An 18,992-nucleotide genomic window follows, 5' to 3' on the forward strand; every position below is an offset into this window, starting at 1 on the left:
ATCGGTGGAATCGACGATTAACATTTCACGATTTCTCGCTTCAGATTCATCTCGGGCGAAACTTTCGTGAGACGTGTAGTCGTGAGACGGCAGATCGATTAAAACAATGCTGGAGGAGCGAAATAATGCAAATTCGTCGTATCCGTAGAACGCACGATTAAGCATTCGCGATTCTTTTTCGTCGGGTCTACTCCGCAGTTGCAAACGCCTGCTGGAATTTTCTCGGAGGATGGTTAGCATGCTGTAAGACAGTGAATCGATTGCCTGCGAGGTATGAAGGAAGAAAGAGAACGGTAGATACTACGAGCGCAGGGTACGGAGTTAAGAAAATGAATGCACCGGATGTAAGACTCAGGCAAAGAAGTGCAACAACGAAATTGCCATGTTTTTCCAACTAGATGACAATCACACAACGCATCGAATGGGAATAAGTCACAATGGCAAAATCGTCATTCTTAAGTTAAGCGGATCACATATATTTTTACTGATTACTCTTCCATATCTTGAAATTAAAAAAAAAAACAGAATTGTTCTTTGCAAAAAATTATATTATTTATTATTTGATTTTTTTATTAGTTACGTAATTTTAAATAATTTCTTTTTTTCTTTAATTATGCTTTTCGGAAACTGGCTTTTAGTAGTTTTTTTCGATCGGAGGTGCTACGAATGCGGCCCATAAAATTTCAATTGCCTTTGAAGTAACGATTAAAATTACATGCGCATAATTAAAGCGACAAAGCGACGTTATCGGGGCATTAATTATCCCGGGGAATAATTCATCTAACCAATCGATGAGAGAGGGCAAATCGCACAAAAAATTCAGCGTCTGCTTCTTTTGGAGGCTTGCCCCGCCGCAACGATGGAAGTTTCCTGGAAGGTGGTCAGTGCGCTGTAAGGCGGAGGATTGATTGCCTTCGAGGTTTCACGATGAAGTGGCACAGTGAGGGTGAAGGAGTGAGACGGAAAGACAGAGAGAGAGAAAGAGAGAGAAGGAGAGAGAGGGAAGAAGGAACGAGGAGAGACCAAAGAGAGACCGAAAGAGGAGGGTACGGGAGACCCAAGTAGAGTCGAAGTGGCGAAGGGGTGAGTCAAGGGTGAACCGGACTGAGAATGCGACCGTGGTACACGCGGGGAAGGACAGAGGGGGAGGAGGGTGAAGGAGGATGACTTGTGGTTGTGTGTCGCAAGATAGGGTTGCTATATACCGCGCGTTCTGTCCTGCGTCCGTCGGTCCGTTCGTTTCTCGTCCGCTCCGGCTTCTAACCACTTCACCCGCTTCATCCTCTTCCTTTAAGGTTCGTGTCCGAAGGGGGAGGATGGACGAGGTGGTTGCGCGCGAGGGTGGCGCGCGCGCGAAGGGTTCCGGGAGATGTTCTTGCGCTCGCTAGTAGCTTAGACTCTCGCGTGTATCATCGACTTGGTGAAATTGTGTGTGAACCCACACGCGCATTGTGTTAGTGAATCATACGTGTGCGCGCGCGGACTGAAGCAAGGATATCGTGAGATGGCTTGCCATGTCGCGTGCATGTATATGTATGCGTGGTACGTACGTGTTTACTTGTGTATGTTTATGTGTGCGTGCAGGGCCCCGAGACTCAGCTAAGGAGTTAGAAACCACCATGCGCTCGCTCGCGCGCGCGCGCGCGCGCGCGTTTACTTGCCTGACCATTTATTTCGAACAAGAACATTAGCGCCGGACTGATCTATCAGGTGGCGCGACTACTTGGGCGCTGTGTGTTAATCTGGTGACTTGCCAGATCGTTTAAACGCATACATTATATATTTTTGCCGTGCAGGTATAACACGAGTACTCGTACTATTTTTAGAAATTTATAAAAGATGTATAAAACATTCAGAAAACGTGGAGTTTACTAAAAAAAAATTGATTCGTGATTTGACATGACTTATAAGTGTAAACATTTATACTAATTTTAAGATAATGGAAAAATTTAACGCTTAAAACTATTATATGATTAAAGAATGGTATATTAAACTTGTGTAGAATGTATGTGTATAATAAAAACCTTAAAAAGTTTGTCTTTAATTTTTTTCTTTCAATGTAATGGTATAGTTTTATAGTTCGTAAAACGGATATAAGTATAAATTACATAAACATAAGAGCATTAAGATATGTATCATACTTGCGAACAAGAAATTACAGCATTCGCTCATACTAGAATGAGACAGCATTAGTCTTACTAAATTCTGATTCAATTTGCATGTCGCATATCAGGACTTCCTATCGCGCAGCCACCATCGTAAAAAAAAGCTCCTCGACCCTCTTTTTGCAAAACGGGTAAATCCGCAATAACCGTCGCTGCCATGATTCTATCTACGAGGCGATAACTCGAGCAATCCGCGACGGCGAAGGCGTCTTCCTCTCGCAGGAAACCAAACGCCCATCGCGGAAAAGTAACGGTTCTTCAAGAGACGGAAAAAGAGCACGCCCGAGACGCCGCCGCTGCCGTCGCCGTCGCCGTCACCGCCGCTACAGCTGTCGTCGTCGCTGCCGCTCGCGAACGATCGATACGACGGATCGACATCGCGCGACCAATTCGCGCCGGCGGCAGCGCGCGAGAGTAGGTACGCTTTACAGGATGACACCCGTTAAATGCCGGAGCTCCCTGGTGCGGAGACTATCGGACGAGGCATGTAAGGAACTCGGATACACACGAACACACGCGGGACGCGGGACACGTCGGTGTATGCGACTGCACGCATACCATCCTGCGCGAAATCTCACGACAAATACACACATGTGTGGAGAAGCACAATAATTACTATAGGTAGCGAGGAGACGAGGAGGGGTGCAGGGGGGAGGGGGAGGGGTGGCTTGGCCAGCAATCGATATATACACACACGCAACCGGGTTACGCTGCCGGTAACACCCACACGCAGGACACACGTACAGGCACGGCTTGGGGGGGTACACACGCGCGAAGCGGCCGGCGCACACCGTCTCACTGGTTTACATAAGTGAAGTTCCTTGGCCACCACCCTCAGTCACCACCTCTTATATACCCCTCTGTCCCACGCCGCCCCCCGGCCGCCTTCACCTCCTCCTCCTCCTCCTCCTCCTCCTCTTCCTCCTCCTTCTCCTGCTCCTCCTCCTCCTCCTCCCGCTTTCTGCCCAAGCGTTTCTAATTTGCATTCCCCTCCGTTGGCACTCCTCACCCCCCCTCGACCCTCCATCCGTCGTCTCCTTCGCGTCCTCATCCCCCAACGACGCCATCCACCCAACAACCCCCGTTGTCCGTCTTGCGAGGTTTCACGCACACGCGTGTCCCTCGTCCGTGTATCACGCGTACGACGCGGGGGTTCGTGGAGACCGGGAGGGTTGGGAGAGACAAAGAGAGAGACCACCCTTAACTTCGGCCCACGGAGTAAGACGGCCACGGGATACGAAATGAGAATAAGAGGGAGAGAGAGAAAGAGAAAGGAGGAGTGAGAGGAAGAGGAAACGACGAGGACGACGGTCGGTCCAGGGGCTGCTGCAGTTAGGTTAGGGCTGCCTGTACCTTCTTAATACCTTTCGTCGGCGGCCCCCGTATATACCCTATACGACGTGGCCCTATGGCTTTCGGTCGTTAAAGCGTGGCGAGCGATCTGTGCCTCGCGCGAGAATGCATCCTTGAGAGTACCAAGGGTAAAGGGGTAACTTTCAAACTACGATCGCTTCACAGGAGCATAAAGATGTTCCGTATGAGATTGACGGCGATTTCGCGTTTTTATTTACTGCCCGCGGATTGCGGCAGGAAGTGGCGCGGATTAACGAAAGCGGCTTCCGGAAGACGCCCGCAGAATCCATTTCGCGTATCGATGATATCCACATTAAAAACGAAACCCACCCGAGTTAATTTTGGAATTTAAGATAATTTCTAACAAACACGTGTCAATCTTTTTAAGATATAATGATTGAAGAATTTGTCAAGAAAATTAATTAATATTGTGTAACTGTTTATTCCAATACAACTCCTTATTTTTTGTGGTATTTATCACGCTTTTTGTCGAGATGCAACATGGTGCAATAAAAAATTATAAGGAGAAAAAGTTCGTTATGAAACGAAATTTTCCTTCTGTGACTTTAAATATTGATGCTAATAAAAACAGACATGTTGGAATAGACGGTCCGTTTTATAAATTTGTTAGATGTGTGAAAAACTATGCATTATTTGGAATGGTAATGGACATTAAGATGAAATGTGGTTGTTTGGCATAAATTAAAAAAAAATGCATTTACTATAAAAATTCTAAAATCGAAATAAGAGATAAATAAATATCATAAAATAAGCGATACGATAAAATTAAACAAAATCGTAATTAAGAGATATATGTACTATTTTTAACTTTGCATATTATTGCAGGACTTCTGTATCGACTCGTTTATCATGTATTAATCCTTCTGCCGTCGACAAAGCTCTCGCGAATAATTAATAAAAATGCGGCAGATTCTGTGCAACTCGCGAGCGACTTCGTCCGAGGAAAGAACTCAAAGTAAGATGGTCCCGATCAGCGGAAACTTTCCCTCTAATTAAGAAGACAATGTACGGAGTCGGTACAACGCAGCGGACCAAAGACGTCGCGCTTTTCCCGGCAGGACAATGCCGGCAATGAAGATAAAGAAGGGTCGTGGCAGGCATAATTCCGAAGTGCGTTAAGAGATCCGACTGACTGACGGATCTGTTGGGGATGGATGGCAGTAAGGGTTACGAGCATCACTCATCAGTAGCGGCCATATTGCCACCCCGGCACCCCCCCGCGGCAACCCCCTCACGCGCGCGAGGAGAGCGCGAGCCCTGATAATTCCCCAACCCCCCTGGCACTCTATCTCCCTCGCGTTCCCTCTTTTCACCCTTCTTCCACCCTCTGTATCCCTCGGCTCTTCCTCTTCGCGCTCACGCTCGCGCTCGTTTGCTCGCTCGCCACCCGCTCTCTCGCCCCCTTCCACCCTTGTGTCTTAGTCTTACTGGTTTCTTCTCCTTTTCTCCCTTCTTCTTCCAACGGCGCTTCTTCTTCTTATTTGAACCCCCGGCGCGCGGTGCCCGGGCTGCTTAATGAGAACCTCCACCTCTTCGTGCCACCACCACTACCACTACCACCACTTCCACCGCCGCCGCTGCCGCCGCTCACTCTTGGCCATCCCCCGGCACCCCTCGCCAAGCCTGCCCGTTCTCCACCGTCCTCTCCTTCCAACCGGCAACGTGGGGTTCAGCCGACTCGCGCCGACGAACTACGACCCCTACACGCGGCCGGCTCGCCACACACGCGAGACATTTTAGACTTTTAATATTGATTACACCGCAGAGATGAAGGTTCCTCCTTAGCAACTACGGGCATCTTTCGTACATGTGCTTTTGAGAGGGACGACTTGAGGAAATCATCTTGTCGGGAGACCATCGGTATTGTCCTTTGTCGATAAATTATATCTATCGTCACAAGAGAAAGGATATCCTCCGTTGCGAATAAAGAGTAACTGGAAATAGTCTTCAAAGGCGCATTTTTATATATTCGGAGAACTGAATATCTCAAATTTGTGAGACATAATTAGAATATTCGAATATTATTTTTTACCATTTAATTTTACTATTGTGGCTTTTATTTGAATATTTGAATATTACTGTTTTAGTCCTGTTTCTTTTTTTGTTTTCTTTTGCAAGTAGAACAGCGAGATATTTGTATTTATTATCCGCGACGCCCTCCGGGCATATTTTTGTATACAGCTTGTACAAAATAATAAAAACAAGGCTAAGATTTATGAGCTTGCGCTGCGGTAAATGGAAATAATTTTTGTTACTTATAAAAGTAGAGATATGCGCGGTGTTGGATATAGTCGAAACTTGCTCGAACTTCGGGACGCGAATGTATGTGCCGAGATAGTTCGAGTCTGTAATTAACCCTTACCAACTTAGCGGTGCCATGTGGAATCATATAGTGTCCTATTCATTCGGGGTAAATTTGTGAAACGACGCTATTTACACCAAACACATATCAACAAATAAGCTTCGACTTGAAACCGAAACCTCGATCATTCGATAACTATCTTAAAATTTACTTTCGCCAACTTTCGTAAACTTGATTAATATATATGTATACCTACGAAGTATTTAAGAACTCCAGCTTTAATGACATGTTTGTTAATAAATTTTGTAATCTTACATCTTTTTTTTTTTAAAGAGCTGTTATTAAAATTAATGACGACGGTTGCGGGATATCTTACATGTTAACGTGTTTCGTTACATTATCGTTACATCAAACTTTTTAACCGAATACTGTATGTACAGAGAAATATTACGCGTGAAAACTTGGAAACTGCCAAGCACGATAAATGCAATTAAGCATTACAATGGCGACGATCTTTGACATCGGATCACATTATAAAGCGCAACGCGACCTCATTGCCAAGCGCTGTGTGCAGGGTGACGCATATTTAAAATGGACACGATCGTTGACTTTCGACCTCCGTGATCAATACCGGTTCCCTTGTACATTAAATTTAGTCTACGAGGGGGAGTTATTACCGTTTCGTGTGTAGTTAACCAAATCGGAGTTCCAATCTGATTCGTATGTCCTGGCCATTGATTACATCCAGACGAATTAGGTCACATGTAAATGAAAGCCGTAAATCTGTCCCCGCCCCTTCCCGATTCTTTTTCGGATTGTTCGACACACTCACCGAAATTAAAATGCCCCGCGATGGAACGGGTTGTGCGTGAAACTAATGAGTCGAAAACACACGTGCGCATTCCATGTGGACACAAAGAGATGTCACACATATAAAAATTATTAATAGTTCGAACAGTAACAAAAAACGTGTTTAATTTGATAAAATATATTTAATATCGAATAAAGATATAAAATATATCCCACAAATTAATTATACGGAAACATTTTAATAAAATTAATTAGAATGATGATATAGAATAGTGAAAGTGAATATAAAAACTGACAAAGTATCGGAAACTTTTCTACTTGAAAAATTAGTCTTCTACCCTATAATTCCTGACATGCGTAATGTCGCGATAGTTTGCACAGTGTCCGCGAATATAAATCAATGTAAATGCAAATGCACCGGTCATTTAGCAATGTTTTACGAGCGATTCTAAGTTTAGGCAAATCAAATGATCCTTTTGAATTCTCGTTTCTTAGTCTTAAGACATTGATTACAGTGCATAGAGAGATATATGAATAGTAATAATATATGTTTCATATATCTTTCGGTGCGCTTGATGGTTAAAGTCAATGCAGTACCAGCGCGAGCACGTGATCTTATTTCTCTTATAAATTATCCAAATTATGGAATGTATAACTACAGATCTAAAATTCATCTTTAACTACTTAGCGCGATCACACGATGAATAATAAATGTTATCGCGATCGTTCTTTTTAGAAATTGCAACAGGTGGCGACATGTATTCCCAACTCTCAAACAACCTTAAAACGTTGTACTATTATAAGATTATAACATTATCTAATATTATCGCGCGCGCACATGCGTATAAAGTCTAAGCTATATAATTTACTCCCATTCATATCATATCATCTTTGAAATAAATACATTCAGACAAATTCTACAAGATCACTTATCGATTGCGATCAAACTTAAACCAACTACCATCAACTACGCGATAAGAGTGGATATCATAACTACTTAAAGTCACCATCGAGTTACTTTATCCATACTTTTGATAAGCAGATTTCAGGGTTATCCTATTGACATACAAAATCTATTCTTCTTAGGATAAGAGAAACCTTTGTTAAATAACAGTAAAAAATTTACGTTTAGGAGGATTGCCCGATCGCACCTCGCCGTCCTCTTTGCTGTTCTCTGCAGAGCTGACAATGATTCACAATAGTCTCTTTAAAGTCGAAGGTCCCGAATTAGAACTTGGATGGCCAATGTGATATATGGCCAACTAGGATTGTGCCGTGAGACAAGGAATTTCATTGGAAAAGAACAGTCCATTGAAAAAGAATAGTCTTGTCGTATAAAAAAGAAAAATATCTTTTATAGAAATTCTAGAAACAAGAATAATAAAAGAACATAGAAATACTCTTTGATATCGACTTTGAATTCGACAAGATATTATTTGATTTCAGGTCAGTAAGTACGCATAAAAAATGATGTAGATCTAAATTAATCTAAATGATGTAGATCAAAAAAATGCAAATTAAAGAAGGGTATAAATAGATATTTGATCATTTCTACAACCGCATAACTTGCACAAACTTATGTAACTGACTATCTACATTCTACAATAATTGCAAACTCACTTCAATGCCGTGTATTGAGTAATCCTTGTCCAGACATAAATAGCTAAAAATAACAATAATGAATTTTACTCGACCCAACTGGCTACATTTATTAATTATAATCTTAACGATTATAATTCATAAATGTGGCCATTCATTATAATTGTAACAATTATAATTAATAAATGTGGCCAGTTGGGTTGAGTAAAAATAATTATTGATAATTATTTACTGGCAAAACAAAGTTTCTGATTTAGCTAGAAAATAGCTGAAGATATTAATATTGCCATTGCCCAATAATGTATAATATAATTTACTCTAATATTAATCAATGTTTGTGTTGTGATTCAAGCCCATATTATTTTCCGCGTATCTCAATTAGAAAAATAATTGAAAGAATTTCTTGCTAAAACTACTCATCGCTAATAGGTCCACCTGGAGTCCCGACTGCGGCGTTTACGTATTTCCGTACGCTCTTACGATAATAGGATTTATATTCCTACCTGCCACGCGATGGGATTCGCGGTGTAACGCGGATTAATCGGCGTGGGCTGGATCGCGGCGAGGCCCTCTCTCTATCCGCCACCGTCCGGACGTCGTGCCGATCGAAACGATCCACTAAACCGATCGCGCTCCTGCCGCGCGTCAACCACCCTCTTTTGCACCGCGGACGACCGCCGTCGTCCCGACGACTCCGCCGCGTCTCATCTCTGTCGTCGCAGTCACGTCTTCCGTGGATGAACGAGGAAGAAGGACCGCGAATTTACAAGAGAAAGGAAGAATGAGCTTAAAAGATGGAAAGAAGGGGTCGGGGGACGAACGAGAGGATAGCGGTCGGGAGTGGCGAGAGACGCGGGGTGTCGGCGAGGGGATGGTGGAAGTGCGCGCGGGGAGGCTCCGTGAAGGAACAGGAGGTGGCGAGGGGTGTACGGCCGGTGGGTCGTTATTTTTGTGCCTGCTTCGTCTTTAATTTCTCCCCACCTTTTGCGCGCCGCGGCGCTGACGCCGCGCCGCTCTACTCCGCACCACGCCGCTCCGCGCCATACCGCGCCACGCCGCGCCGCGACGCCGGGCAGAGGAGCCGTGGCGCGCTGGTTGGTGTGCGGTTGTCTTAGTTCGTATGCATATCTCAGTGCCTCACATATTGATTCAGGGCGTCATTACGCGTCTTAGCTCGGCCCACTCCCACCACTGCTTAAACCACCCTCCGCCACCCTCTACCAGTTCTCGCCCCGTCCCCTCACGGCCCCCCCCCCCGGTCCCCTTGCCCTCGGCCCTCCTCCACCTTCTTCACCTCCAGCCACCATCGTCCTTCTGTGGCTCTCCTTCGCCGACCCAACCACCCCCGTCTATCCTGCACGAACCTTTACTACCCCCCAGCTGGAAGAATCTTCTTGCAGACCGGTCCTTCCATATCCCTCTCCCCTCCCCCCCCCGTCCTTCTAACTCAAGCGACACGCAAGTCTCGTCTCTCTTTCCTTTCTATCCTTTCTCCTTCCTCCCATGCATTTCGTGCTTAAAGCCGCGTGTGTGCTCGCGAGCGTGCTCGCCTTGGGGGACACGTGGGGCCGCGGCGCGTATATTCGCGTGTGTCGTCGTCTTTCGCTCGCAAACTCGCATAATCGATACGAGATTAATTTTGATCGCGACGAATGCCTCGTTTCTTAGCGACGACGAAGAAGTTGCCGGAGTTGCACGCGTTTTCAGTTTCGTAAACGCTTAGCATAGGAATTTATTCCACTCCACATTTTTATTGTACGATAAACGTAACGCTGGATGAATTGTGAGATCGATTACGAACGAATACGCTAATTCGAAAATCGATGATTATCCGTATGATATATAAAGTTTGATATATAACATTATGTAAATATGTCGCCTTTACATATTTAATTAATAACATATTTATGTATCTTGTTGTAAAAACAAACGTTTGTGTTTATTTGTAGACAAATATTAAGAATTTATTAAGCGCAAGAATAAATAAAAAAATTGTTTAAGCAAGTTTCTCCAAGCTATTATTGTTAATGTACATAGTGTGTAATATGTGACACGTGTACTAACTTGTTTATAAATACAAAAAGTTAATAATATCATATTTGAGCGTAACATTAATAAGAATTTCTAAAAATAAGAATCTCTAAAATATCTAGAAATAAATTTATAAAGAAAACATATTTTTTTATTTTAACTTAAGAAATGCTTTAGTTCACATTTCAGCTCGAACTTTTCATAAAAGTTACGTGTGTAATATTTGACGAAATATAATTTGCCCATTAAAAATTACTCCCAAGTTGTTTGATTGTCAAACAAAGATAAATAATCTACATTTAGACTTTTGTTATATTTAAAACGTAAAAATAGATCAAATTTGTAAGATTTTTTTATCGTGATTTTATTTATGTTTAATTACTTTAAATTCATATGGTCATCGATTATTATGACGTTGGTAATGCCATCTAACGTGCAAACGATCGACTATGTAACATCAAAAACGTTTCTCTCATGACATTACATAAAGAGCACGACTTGTAAAAATAAGAAAAACCCGGAAAAGTTGCAATTGAATACAAATTATACAAATTATATCCAGATATGTACGAAATAATAAAAATACAACCTATATACGTATAAAATAGTTCAACAAAAATTAGTCGACGATCGCTTATTTACCGACTTATGATAAACTGCTAAACAATAATGGTATCAAGAATTATTATAAATAATAGTACACATGTAGGGGAAAGTGAGGTAATAGTGCGCACCTAAGGTAAATCTTAATACAAAATAGCTTTGATAGTAACAATTAATTTAAATGCAGCTATGGAACCTTTAAACGTTTGTCTACAAGTATGTGAACTCATACTTGATAATAATTTTGTTGTTAAATATTCATTGAGCGATATTTAGAACGATGCAAAATCGGGCAAAAATGAAAGTGGCGGGTAATAATGTTTGGAAATTGCCAAAATTTGTATCTGCAACGGATAAATTTCGAACTTTTCTGTTTAAATCATTAGTTTTAAGTATAATTAAAATGTGAGTAATGATAAATAATTGAAAATTAAACGCAAAACTTTAAAAATGGAAAGATATTTAAAAAAAATTTTTTTTGCGAGTAGAACTGACTCATGGCTTCAACACACGATTAATTCGACATAAATATATATAAATTCGAATATATATAAACTATAATAAAATCGACATAAATAAAAGCCGCACATTATTCCCCGATTTGTTATTCCGGAACAATTTTGTCAATTACTCGTGAACCGCAAATGAAATTATGGGACCAACGCGGCAAAAGATTCCAAGGGATCGTATTTCACTATGTTATACCAATTACAGTAGCAAATAAAAATTGCCCACTTACGAGCTTAACTCCTGTCGCTTCAAAATGGTAAGGAAACGGGCGCGTTTTCTTTTTCGGTTCCTCGCTTCAAACGAAGCTTTGAGCTTATCTATATAAAAATGTATCTATATTATCTAGAATTGACGTAAGCTTTGAAATTTTGCCACTCACGTGTCGTCAGCTATCGTCACAGTCTCAAACTTGAGGTGCGCACTATTATCCATTGCGTCGTATTCCCCTACTTTCCCATATTTGATATTTCAATAACTTTACGGATTCAAAACATTTCGTTGTTCATATTAATATAATAATTTGTATTATATGTATATGTAGAGAGTAAAAAGGAGCTATTTGTCAGTTAAAAACAAAGTTGTAAAAAAATTTCAAGACAAGGAACTTTTCAATTTTTAGAGAGGGTCTTTTTTGATCATAGGGTCTTTTGGTTTTTGGAGGCTTTTTGGCTTTTGGTCTTGAACATTTTTTATTCGACTTTTGCTAAATTTATTTACTGACAAATATTTTACTAATAAGTAATTTTGTCTATTTTTTTAAGTAGATTTTTGTTATAGATCATTCAATATATATAATATATAATATAATATACCTATATATAAGTATATTACATATGTATATGTATACTCGTAAAAAGCAGATTCATATTTATTAATTTAAATTTTATATATTTACGAGAAGAAAGCATTAAAAAAAATGAATTTAAATTTATATCTCAAATAAAACTTTTTACAAGAAACTTTCCTGTTCATTCTTTATCATAAAAGATTTGATCTGTCGTATCAATTTGTAAAAAAAAAAAATTGATTACGCCAGTAAAACCAGTTTTGAGCACAATAATGAGCGATTAACATAATATTATCATCAGAACGAGAAATTGATCATTAAAGATAATAAATTCAATTACCAGCCGCAGCGTTGCCATTTCCGTTCCACCGACTCCGATTTTTCTCTTTCAAACCTCCATCGAAAATATCCCACCGGCTGAATCTCGGTTCCAAAAAACACGAACACACGACACTTGTCCGATCGCGCGACATTGTCGTGATTAATGATTAGCACTATAATCGGCATCCCCCCCCCCCCCTCCCGATTGCGCGATAACGTTTTCGGCATTCTCGATATTGAACAATATATGCAACGTCTCTTGAAGGGAAGAAAAAGATATGGCCATTTTGTCGGCAATCCGGAATCCTCAAAACGTAATATCGAGTAAATCTCGATCGAGGACGAGTTAACGATAGTAAAAAAACGAATTAAGGTTATGACGTGAAAAAGTAACACGTACGCGTCATTCTTGAGAAATGTTGATAGTTAATGAATTATTAATTCGCTCAAACGCGAGCGTACGACGGTCACACCCAACAACGCTCTATTAATAGACCGGGAGCCAGCGAGAAAAAACATGTGTGATCGGCTCCACGACGAAACTTTTTGGGACGATAGCCGGTGTCATGTGGAACACGAAAACGCAAGTATGGCGGCCTGGAGGTGTCGCCTTTGCGCAGCGTAATTTTTTGAATGTGTTAAAAAAACTTTGCTTTTGGGGAATGTGCACCAATCTGATTCTTGTTTTATATTGTTTATTTGTGACCAAAAGTACGCGGGCCGTATGCGCCATACCGATGCCGCGTCGCAAACAGTCCGCCATACTGATGAGAACGTGTCGTTTTTTTTATGCGATGTATACCAAGCTAATTTTTTATGGAGAGCTAGATTTTAATTGTTTATCAACGAATATGAACATGCCATACCGTTTCGGCGTCTCTGAGTACTCGCCATTTTTTTCACACTGTTGCCTAAGATACATGCACTAGTGAAAAAAATGACGTCTTTGCGTCAGTATGGCGAGTACTCAGAGACGCCGAAACGGTATGGCATGTTCGTTGATAAACAATTAAAATCTAGCTCTCTATAAAAAATTAGCTTGGAGTATGTACATCGCATAAAAAAAACGACACGTTCTCATCAGTATGGCGGACTGTTTGCGACGCGGCATCGGTATGGCGCATACGGCCCGCGTACTTTTGGTCACAAATAAACAATATAAAACAAGAATCAGATTGGTGCACATTCCCCAAAAGCAAAGTTTTTTTAACACATTCAAAAAATTACGCTGCGCAAAGGCGACACCTCCAGGCCGCCATACTTGCGTTTTCGTGTTCCACATGACACCGGCTATCGTCCCAAAAAGTTTCGTCGTGGAGCCGGTCTATAAGACTATGAACTAATCGCCTAGTCTGAGTCTCGCGAAATCCGCAGCCAACTTCGCGCGGCTGAAAAATTCGAGAAAATGCGAAAACGACCGTGAAAACGTTAGATTGTGAAACGCGCGATCTTATCGTTTACGTGTCGTGATTAATTAATCCGACGATACATATCTATAAATCATCACTCGCGATGTTCAATTAACACCGGCATAATCGCCCGGCCGTTTTGTGTCAATCTCATGCGTCGCGCGATTAAAAGCTTCGGAGAGAAATATAAATACTGTTTAGTTATACCGCAACACGGAAAAGTTACGGTAGCTTTTGAGTATCATAAAATATATTCACTCACCGGATACTTGTTGATATAACTGTCACTAACGCATCACTTAATAATCATGCGCTTATCTTCATGCAATTGAAAGATCGAGTTACATCAAACGTTTACACCAAAATGAATGTAAAACCCGTCCTAGGAAGCTTTCGTCCTACACGCTTTTCTGTTTTAAATCCTTATATTAATTCAGGTTCTAAAAATGCAAAAGCAGATTTTTAGATTGTAATTGATATTTAGGAGTAAAAAAAGTTGCTCTTACCGAAAATCTAATTGGCGATGGGATATTTAAAAAGAAAGATATAAAAGTTGAAAGTAGAGGTACAAAAAGTAAGTAACCCCTGCCTTTTTACTGGCAAATATTTAACTAATGAATAATTTCATTTACCTTTTAGAATAGAATTTTTATTATAGATCACTCAAATAATAATTATGTTGATTTATTCTACTCAAAAAGGTAGATAAAATCATTTATTAGTTGAATATTTGCCAGTAAAAAAGGCACGGGCTACTTACTTTTTTTATTTCTTTCAACTTTTATATCTTTCTTTTTAAATATCCCATCGCCAATTAGATTTTCGGAAATAAAAACGTAATCTGTAAATACCAATTGCGGTTTAAAAATTTGATTACAACCCCGAATTACGACGATTTAAAGCAGAAAAGCACGTAGGAATCTCCTACGATTTAAAAGGTTAATACGGAAAACGTGGCATTATATCGCGTAACGCGCCATTTGGTATTGTTAGCGTTTGTAATCCATTAACGAGACACTGCCACGTTGATTATCAACAATAAGAATTCATCCGCATGTTACGAAACGAGAAGGTAATTTATATACAATGCCCATTGTGCAATACATAATGAAAATGTTACGAGTATATCGCGAGACATTGATTGTTGTTACACTAATCGTAATCGCGTCGCGTTACGATAATACGCGATTAATACTTTGAGTGCCAAGCTGATTTCGGTATTAAATCTAATAAATCTAATATATTATTTTAATATTTTATTGATTTTTAAAATGTCTTAACACAAAATTTATATTATTTCTTTAACGTCTTAAATATTTAGTAAAATTATTTTTTACTCGGGTAAATAAGACCGCGTCACTCACAAATGGAGATGATGGGGTCTTTGCGGAAATTTACGCGTCACGCAGATATGGGTGACATGGCACTCAAAGTATTAACGAGGCGTAGTGTGAAGAGTAAATCCGGTGCAAAGAGAAACGTATCGCCTTATACCCCTTCCAGAGCTACATTGTGATGTTACATGCTATTGTTTGATCCGCGAAGGACGCGCTGTGTTCGTTGGCGTTATTTATATTATAGCGCACTCGACGAAGTTTTTCTGGGAAAACTTCTTGACGCAGGACACGACGGTGTACGATCGCATTATCCTCAACGAAAATATCTATCCTCGTAAATCGTACATTAAATATTTGTATATATAACATCTTTTCTTTTTATCACATGAAGCCCGCTACAGACAATCTGTAATCGTGTCAGAATTTAGAATATTCTAATCTAATAAATAGAAACTAATGATTTCTATATACCGTGTAATACGAAAAACAATCGAAGAGTCAGAATACATAATATACACAAAATATGCATTAAAGTCAAAATGTACGGCGAAAATGTGTGAAAAATTGTACATAGAAACGTGTCAGATTTCTATCTTGATCTTTAAACAAAAAATATTTTTGAAAATATGGAAAAAACATATACATATATTTGAAGAATTTCGTTGACAACGTTGCTGACAACAGTTCGAATGAAATAGCTGGTAGATATTTAATGCAGTTTTCAATTGGTTGCATTAGCAACCGTCATAATTATATGTAACTGGTCTATCTCTTATATATATTTAGTGTACAAACACAAGTATATAATATAGTATATAAATACATATTTAATGTATAAATCTAGTATAAATCTAGTATAAAGAAAGGTCAATAAGGCCATTTTTGGACTCCCTTCCAATTTCCGCATAAAACAAATTTCTTTTACTTTCTGATAGCCTTATTAAACAAAAAATATAATACATATCCGCATAAAGTTCCATTTATCATTGTAAATAGCTTTTAATTGATTGGCATAAGTCGCTGATTAAAAAAAGTGTATCTAATTAAAATCCTAGCACTTCTAATGCTAATTGATCTAAGCCTGATAAAGATAAAACTATCCATAAAAACAAAATCGATATCTTCACATAAGTGTTGCTTTATTTGTAAATATTCAAAAAAATCTAAAATATGTTATTAATGCAATTCAACAAAAGGTTTTTATAAAAGAAGGTATTTTAATTCCGGACTGTCCTAGATGCTGTAATAATACTAATGTAGATAAAATATGTCGTAGATATTATAGTCATTTAGCTTTATATTGAAAATAACTAAACTGCAGACTTTTAATATTGTTTCCAAAAATTGATTAGAAATATTTTTTCAATCAGCAGCTCATATCGATCCACTAAAATCTTTTACAGTCATAAATAAAACTTTATTCAAATATGTATTATATTTTTTGTTCTCTGAGACTATCAGGAAGTAAAAAAGAATTGTTTTATGAAAATCGGATAAAAGCCCAAAATGGCCTTATTGACCCTCCGTCCTTTAGTAAAGGTATTTAATAAATTGTCCAATATGTTATGCTAATTATTTTTGTCAACTTTTAATTAAAATTAAAGTTGACTTATTATAAATATAATGATATAAAAGAGAATTTATTTTTAAAAAACCCATTTGTTTAAAAAACTGTCATAATTTTTAAATTGTAAAGAAATAAGTTTCGCGCATTGTGTCGATGTCAGCGTTTGAGATGACCAATACTGTGCAATCTCTTTTCGTACGCGATTTCGCGACCGAATAAATTGCGAATTTGCGGTTAGCTAATTATTTATCGTACAGATTTGCTGATGCTGCGCAATCAGCCGCGTGGTACGTGTTTATGTGCTGCGCATTTTATATGCGCGTATACGTAGGTACGCTACGCAAGGATCGAGAAGGCTCGTCGCGCGCAAGTGAAAGTCCACGTCGTTGTCCCTGTGGAGCGTGTATCGAAACGAGTCGAAATGCTCGTCCGATCGGTTTACGCTCGTTCGACAAACGGGCTTGCTGCCCTCGCATGATTGTTACGGGGCGAGGCGAACCTGTCGTGCGACTACGTGTTCCATTACTGTACATTCCGACAACTGTATCACGCTATACCAGTCCCTTGAAACTTCTGAGTTTTTATGTTTTTGCTTATGAAATTCGTTCTTTGTTCCTTAATGACTGAAAACTATTGTTATATAAAGATTTTTTTTGTATAGTTTTCTTATGAAATAATGAATTTTAAAGTTGACTTCTGTTAAAATGTTTCTAATAAGATTTACATTAATGTCAAAAGAGAAAACAAAAAAACGTAATCGTGTAAATACAGCGTTAAAGGTTAACCGAAACCGACCAAGTTATAATATAGCATAACGGATTGAGAATGAATTAATAATTACAATTAAAGAATTTAACATATACATATTAAATCTTAGCACAAATTGTTATAGCATTTTGTTTTAGGTTCATAAAACGTTAAATGTTTTTTGATAACAATTAAATATTACGCACATATTATTTAGGGTAACCTCGGGTAAGATGGCCATAGAGGAAAGATGGCCAACCTATGTTCTTTCAATCTAGCTCGCCATAAAACATCGAATAAACACGGGTTTGGCCATCTTACCCGAATTTACCCTATTAAAGGTAATGCTTAATTTATGCAAAATATTAATAATTTTATTTGCAAGAAACCGTGTGGAAAATTAAAGAGGTTTTATAATATTATTCTATAATATTAAAATAAAATATGACTTCATAGAAAGTATTTACAGTATATATCGGTTTTACACTTAAGAAGAACTAATAAACACATTACGAATAGGCTGTATATATTAACATAATTCCATATAGATAACTGGCTATGATAATTTACTCACCTATTTACGTTTGTTTCTTATATATGTATTAATTTCTTATGCAGGAGGAAAGAGATTTTATTTATTCAACAGTTGTTTTGCTGATACAGTGAAACATACCGTACCAGCAAAACAGCTGATATATATGTATAAAAATAGAGGACAGAGGATAACATAGAATATTTATCATATATTAATACGTACATAAAAAAGAGCCCATTCTCTCAGAATATAAAACTAGAAACATGTTTTAATGTTTAACTTTTTCCGTATGTATATATGTATTTCCGTATATTGAATATATTTACCTTTAAACATTTTATTAAAATGAGATCATGATATCCTTTTCAATTGTATTATTCAATTAACCTTACTGTATTTCAATTGTATTCAATTGACCTTACTGAAAACCTTACAAATGTTAATAAACTTTTTAATTTATGTATTTATTATTTATAATCTATATTGTTTTCTTCGAAAATATTTAATACAAAAATGATATTTTTCTCGCGTGCAACTCGTTCTTAATTTAATAATAAATCAAAACAGTATACATATATATATATATATATATATACCCCATATTAAAGTTCAATCAAAGTACAAATAAGATGCAAAGTTGCTATACACGCATCGTATGCGAGTACGCAGTAACTCGTATCACTGGAAAAGGATCGAATTCTTTGTGAAAAGACAGAAGATACATAAATATACATATTGATTTGCGCATTAAATCAATAAAATAAAACTTGCTCTTTTGCCACACATTATAAGTTCTAAAAGCGGTTTGTAAATTGCATGTCGTAAACCACTTCTCACTTTTTACGAGCTATCTTAATTGCTATTGCTATGACGCTATGCACAATGTCAACGCGTC

The sequence above is a fragment of the Temnothorax nylanderi genome, unplaced genomic scaffold, assembly GCF_030848795.1.
Source record: "Temnothorax nylanderi isolate EJ_2023f unplaced genomic scaffold, tnyl_v1.0 TNYL_tig0223_pilon, whole genome shotgun sequence".
In the NCBI taxonomy this organism is placed as follows: domain Eukaryota; kingdom Metazoa; phylum Arthropoda; class Insecta; order Hymenoptera; family Formicidae; genus Temnothorax; species Temnothorax nylanderi.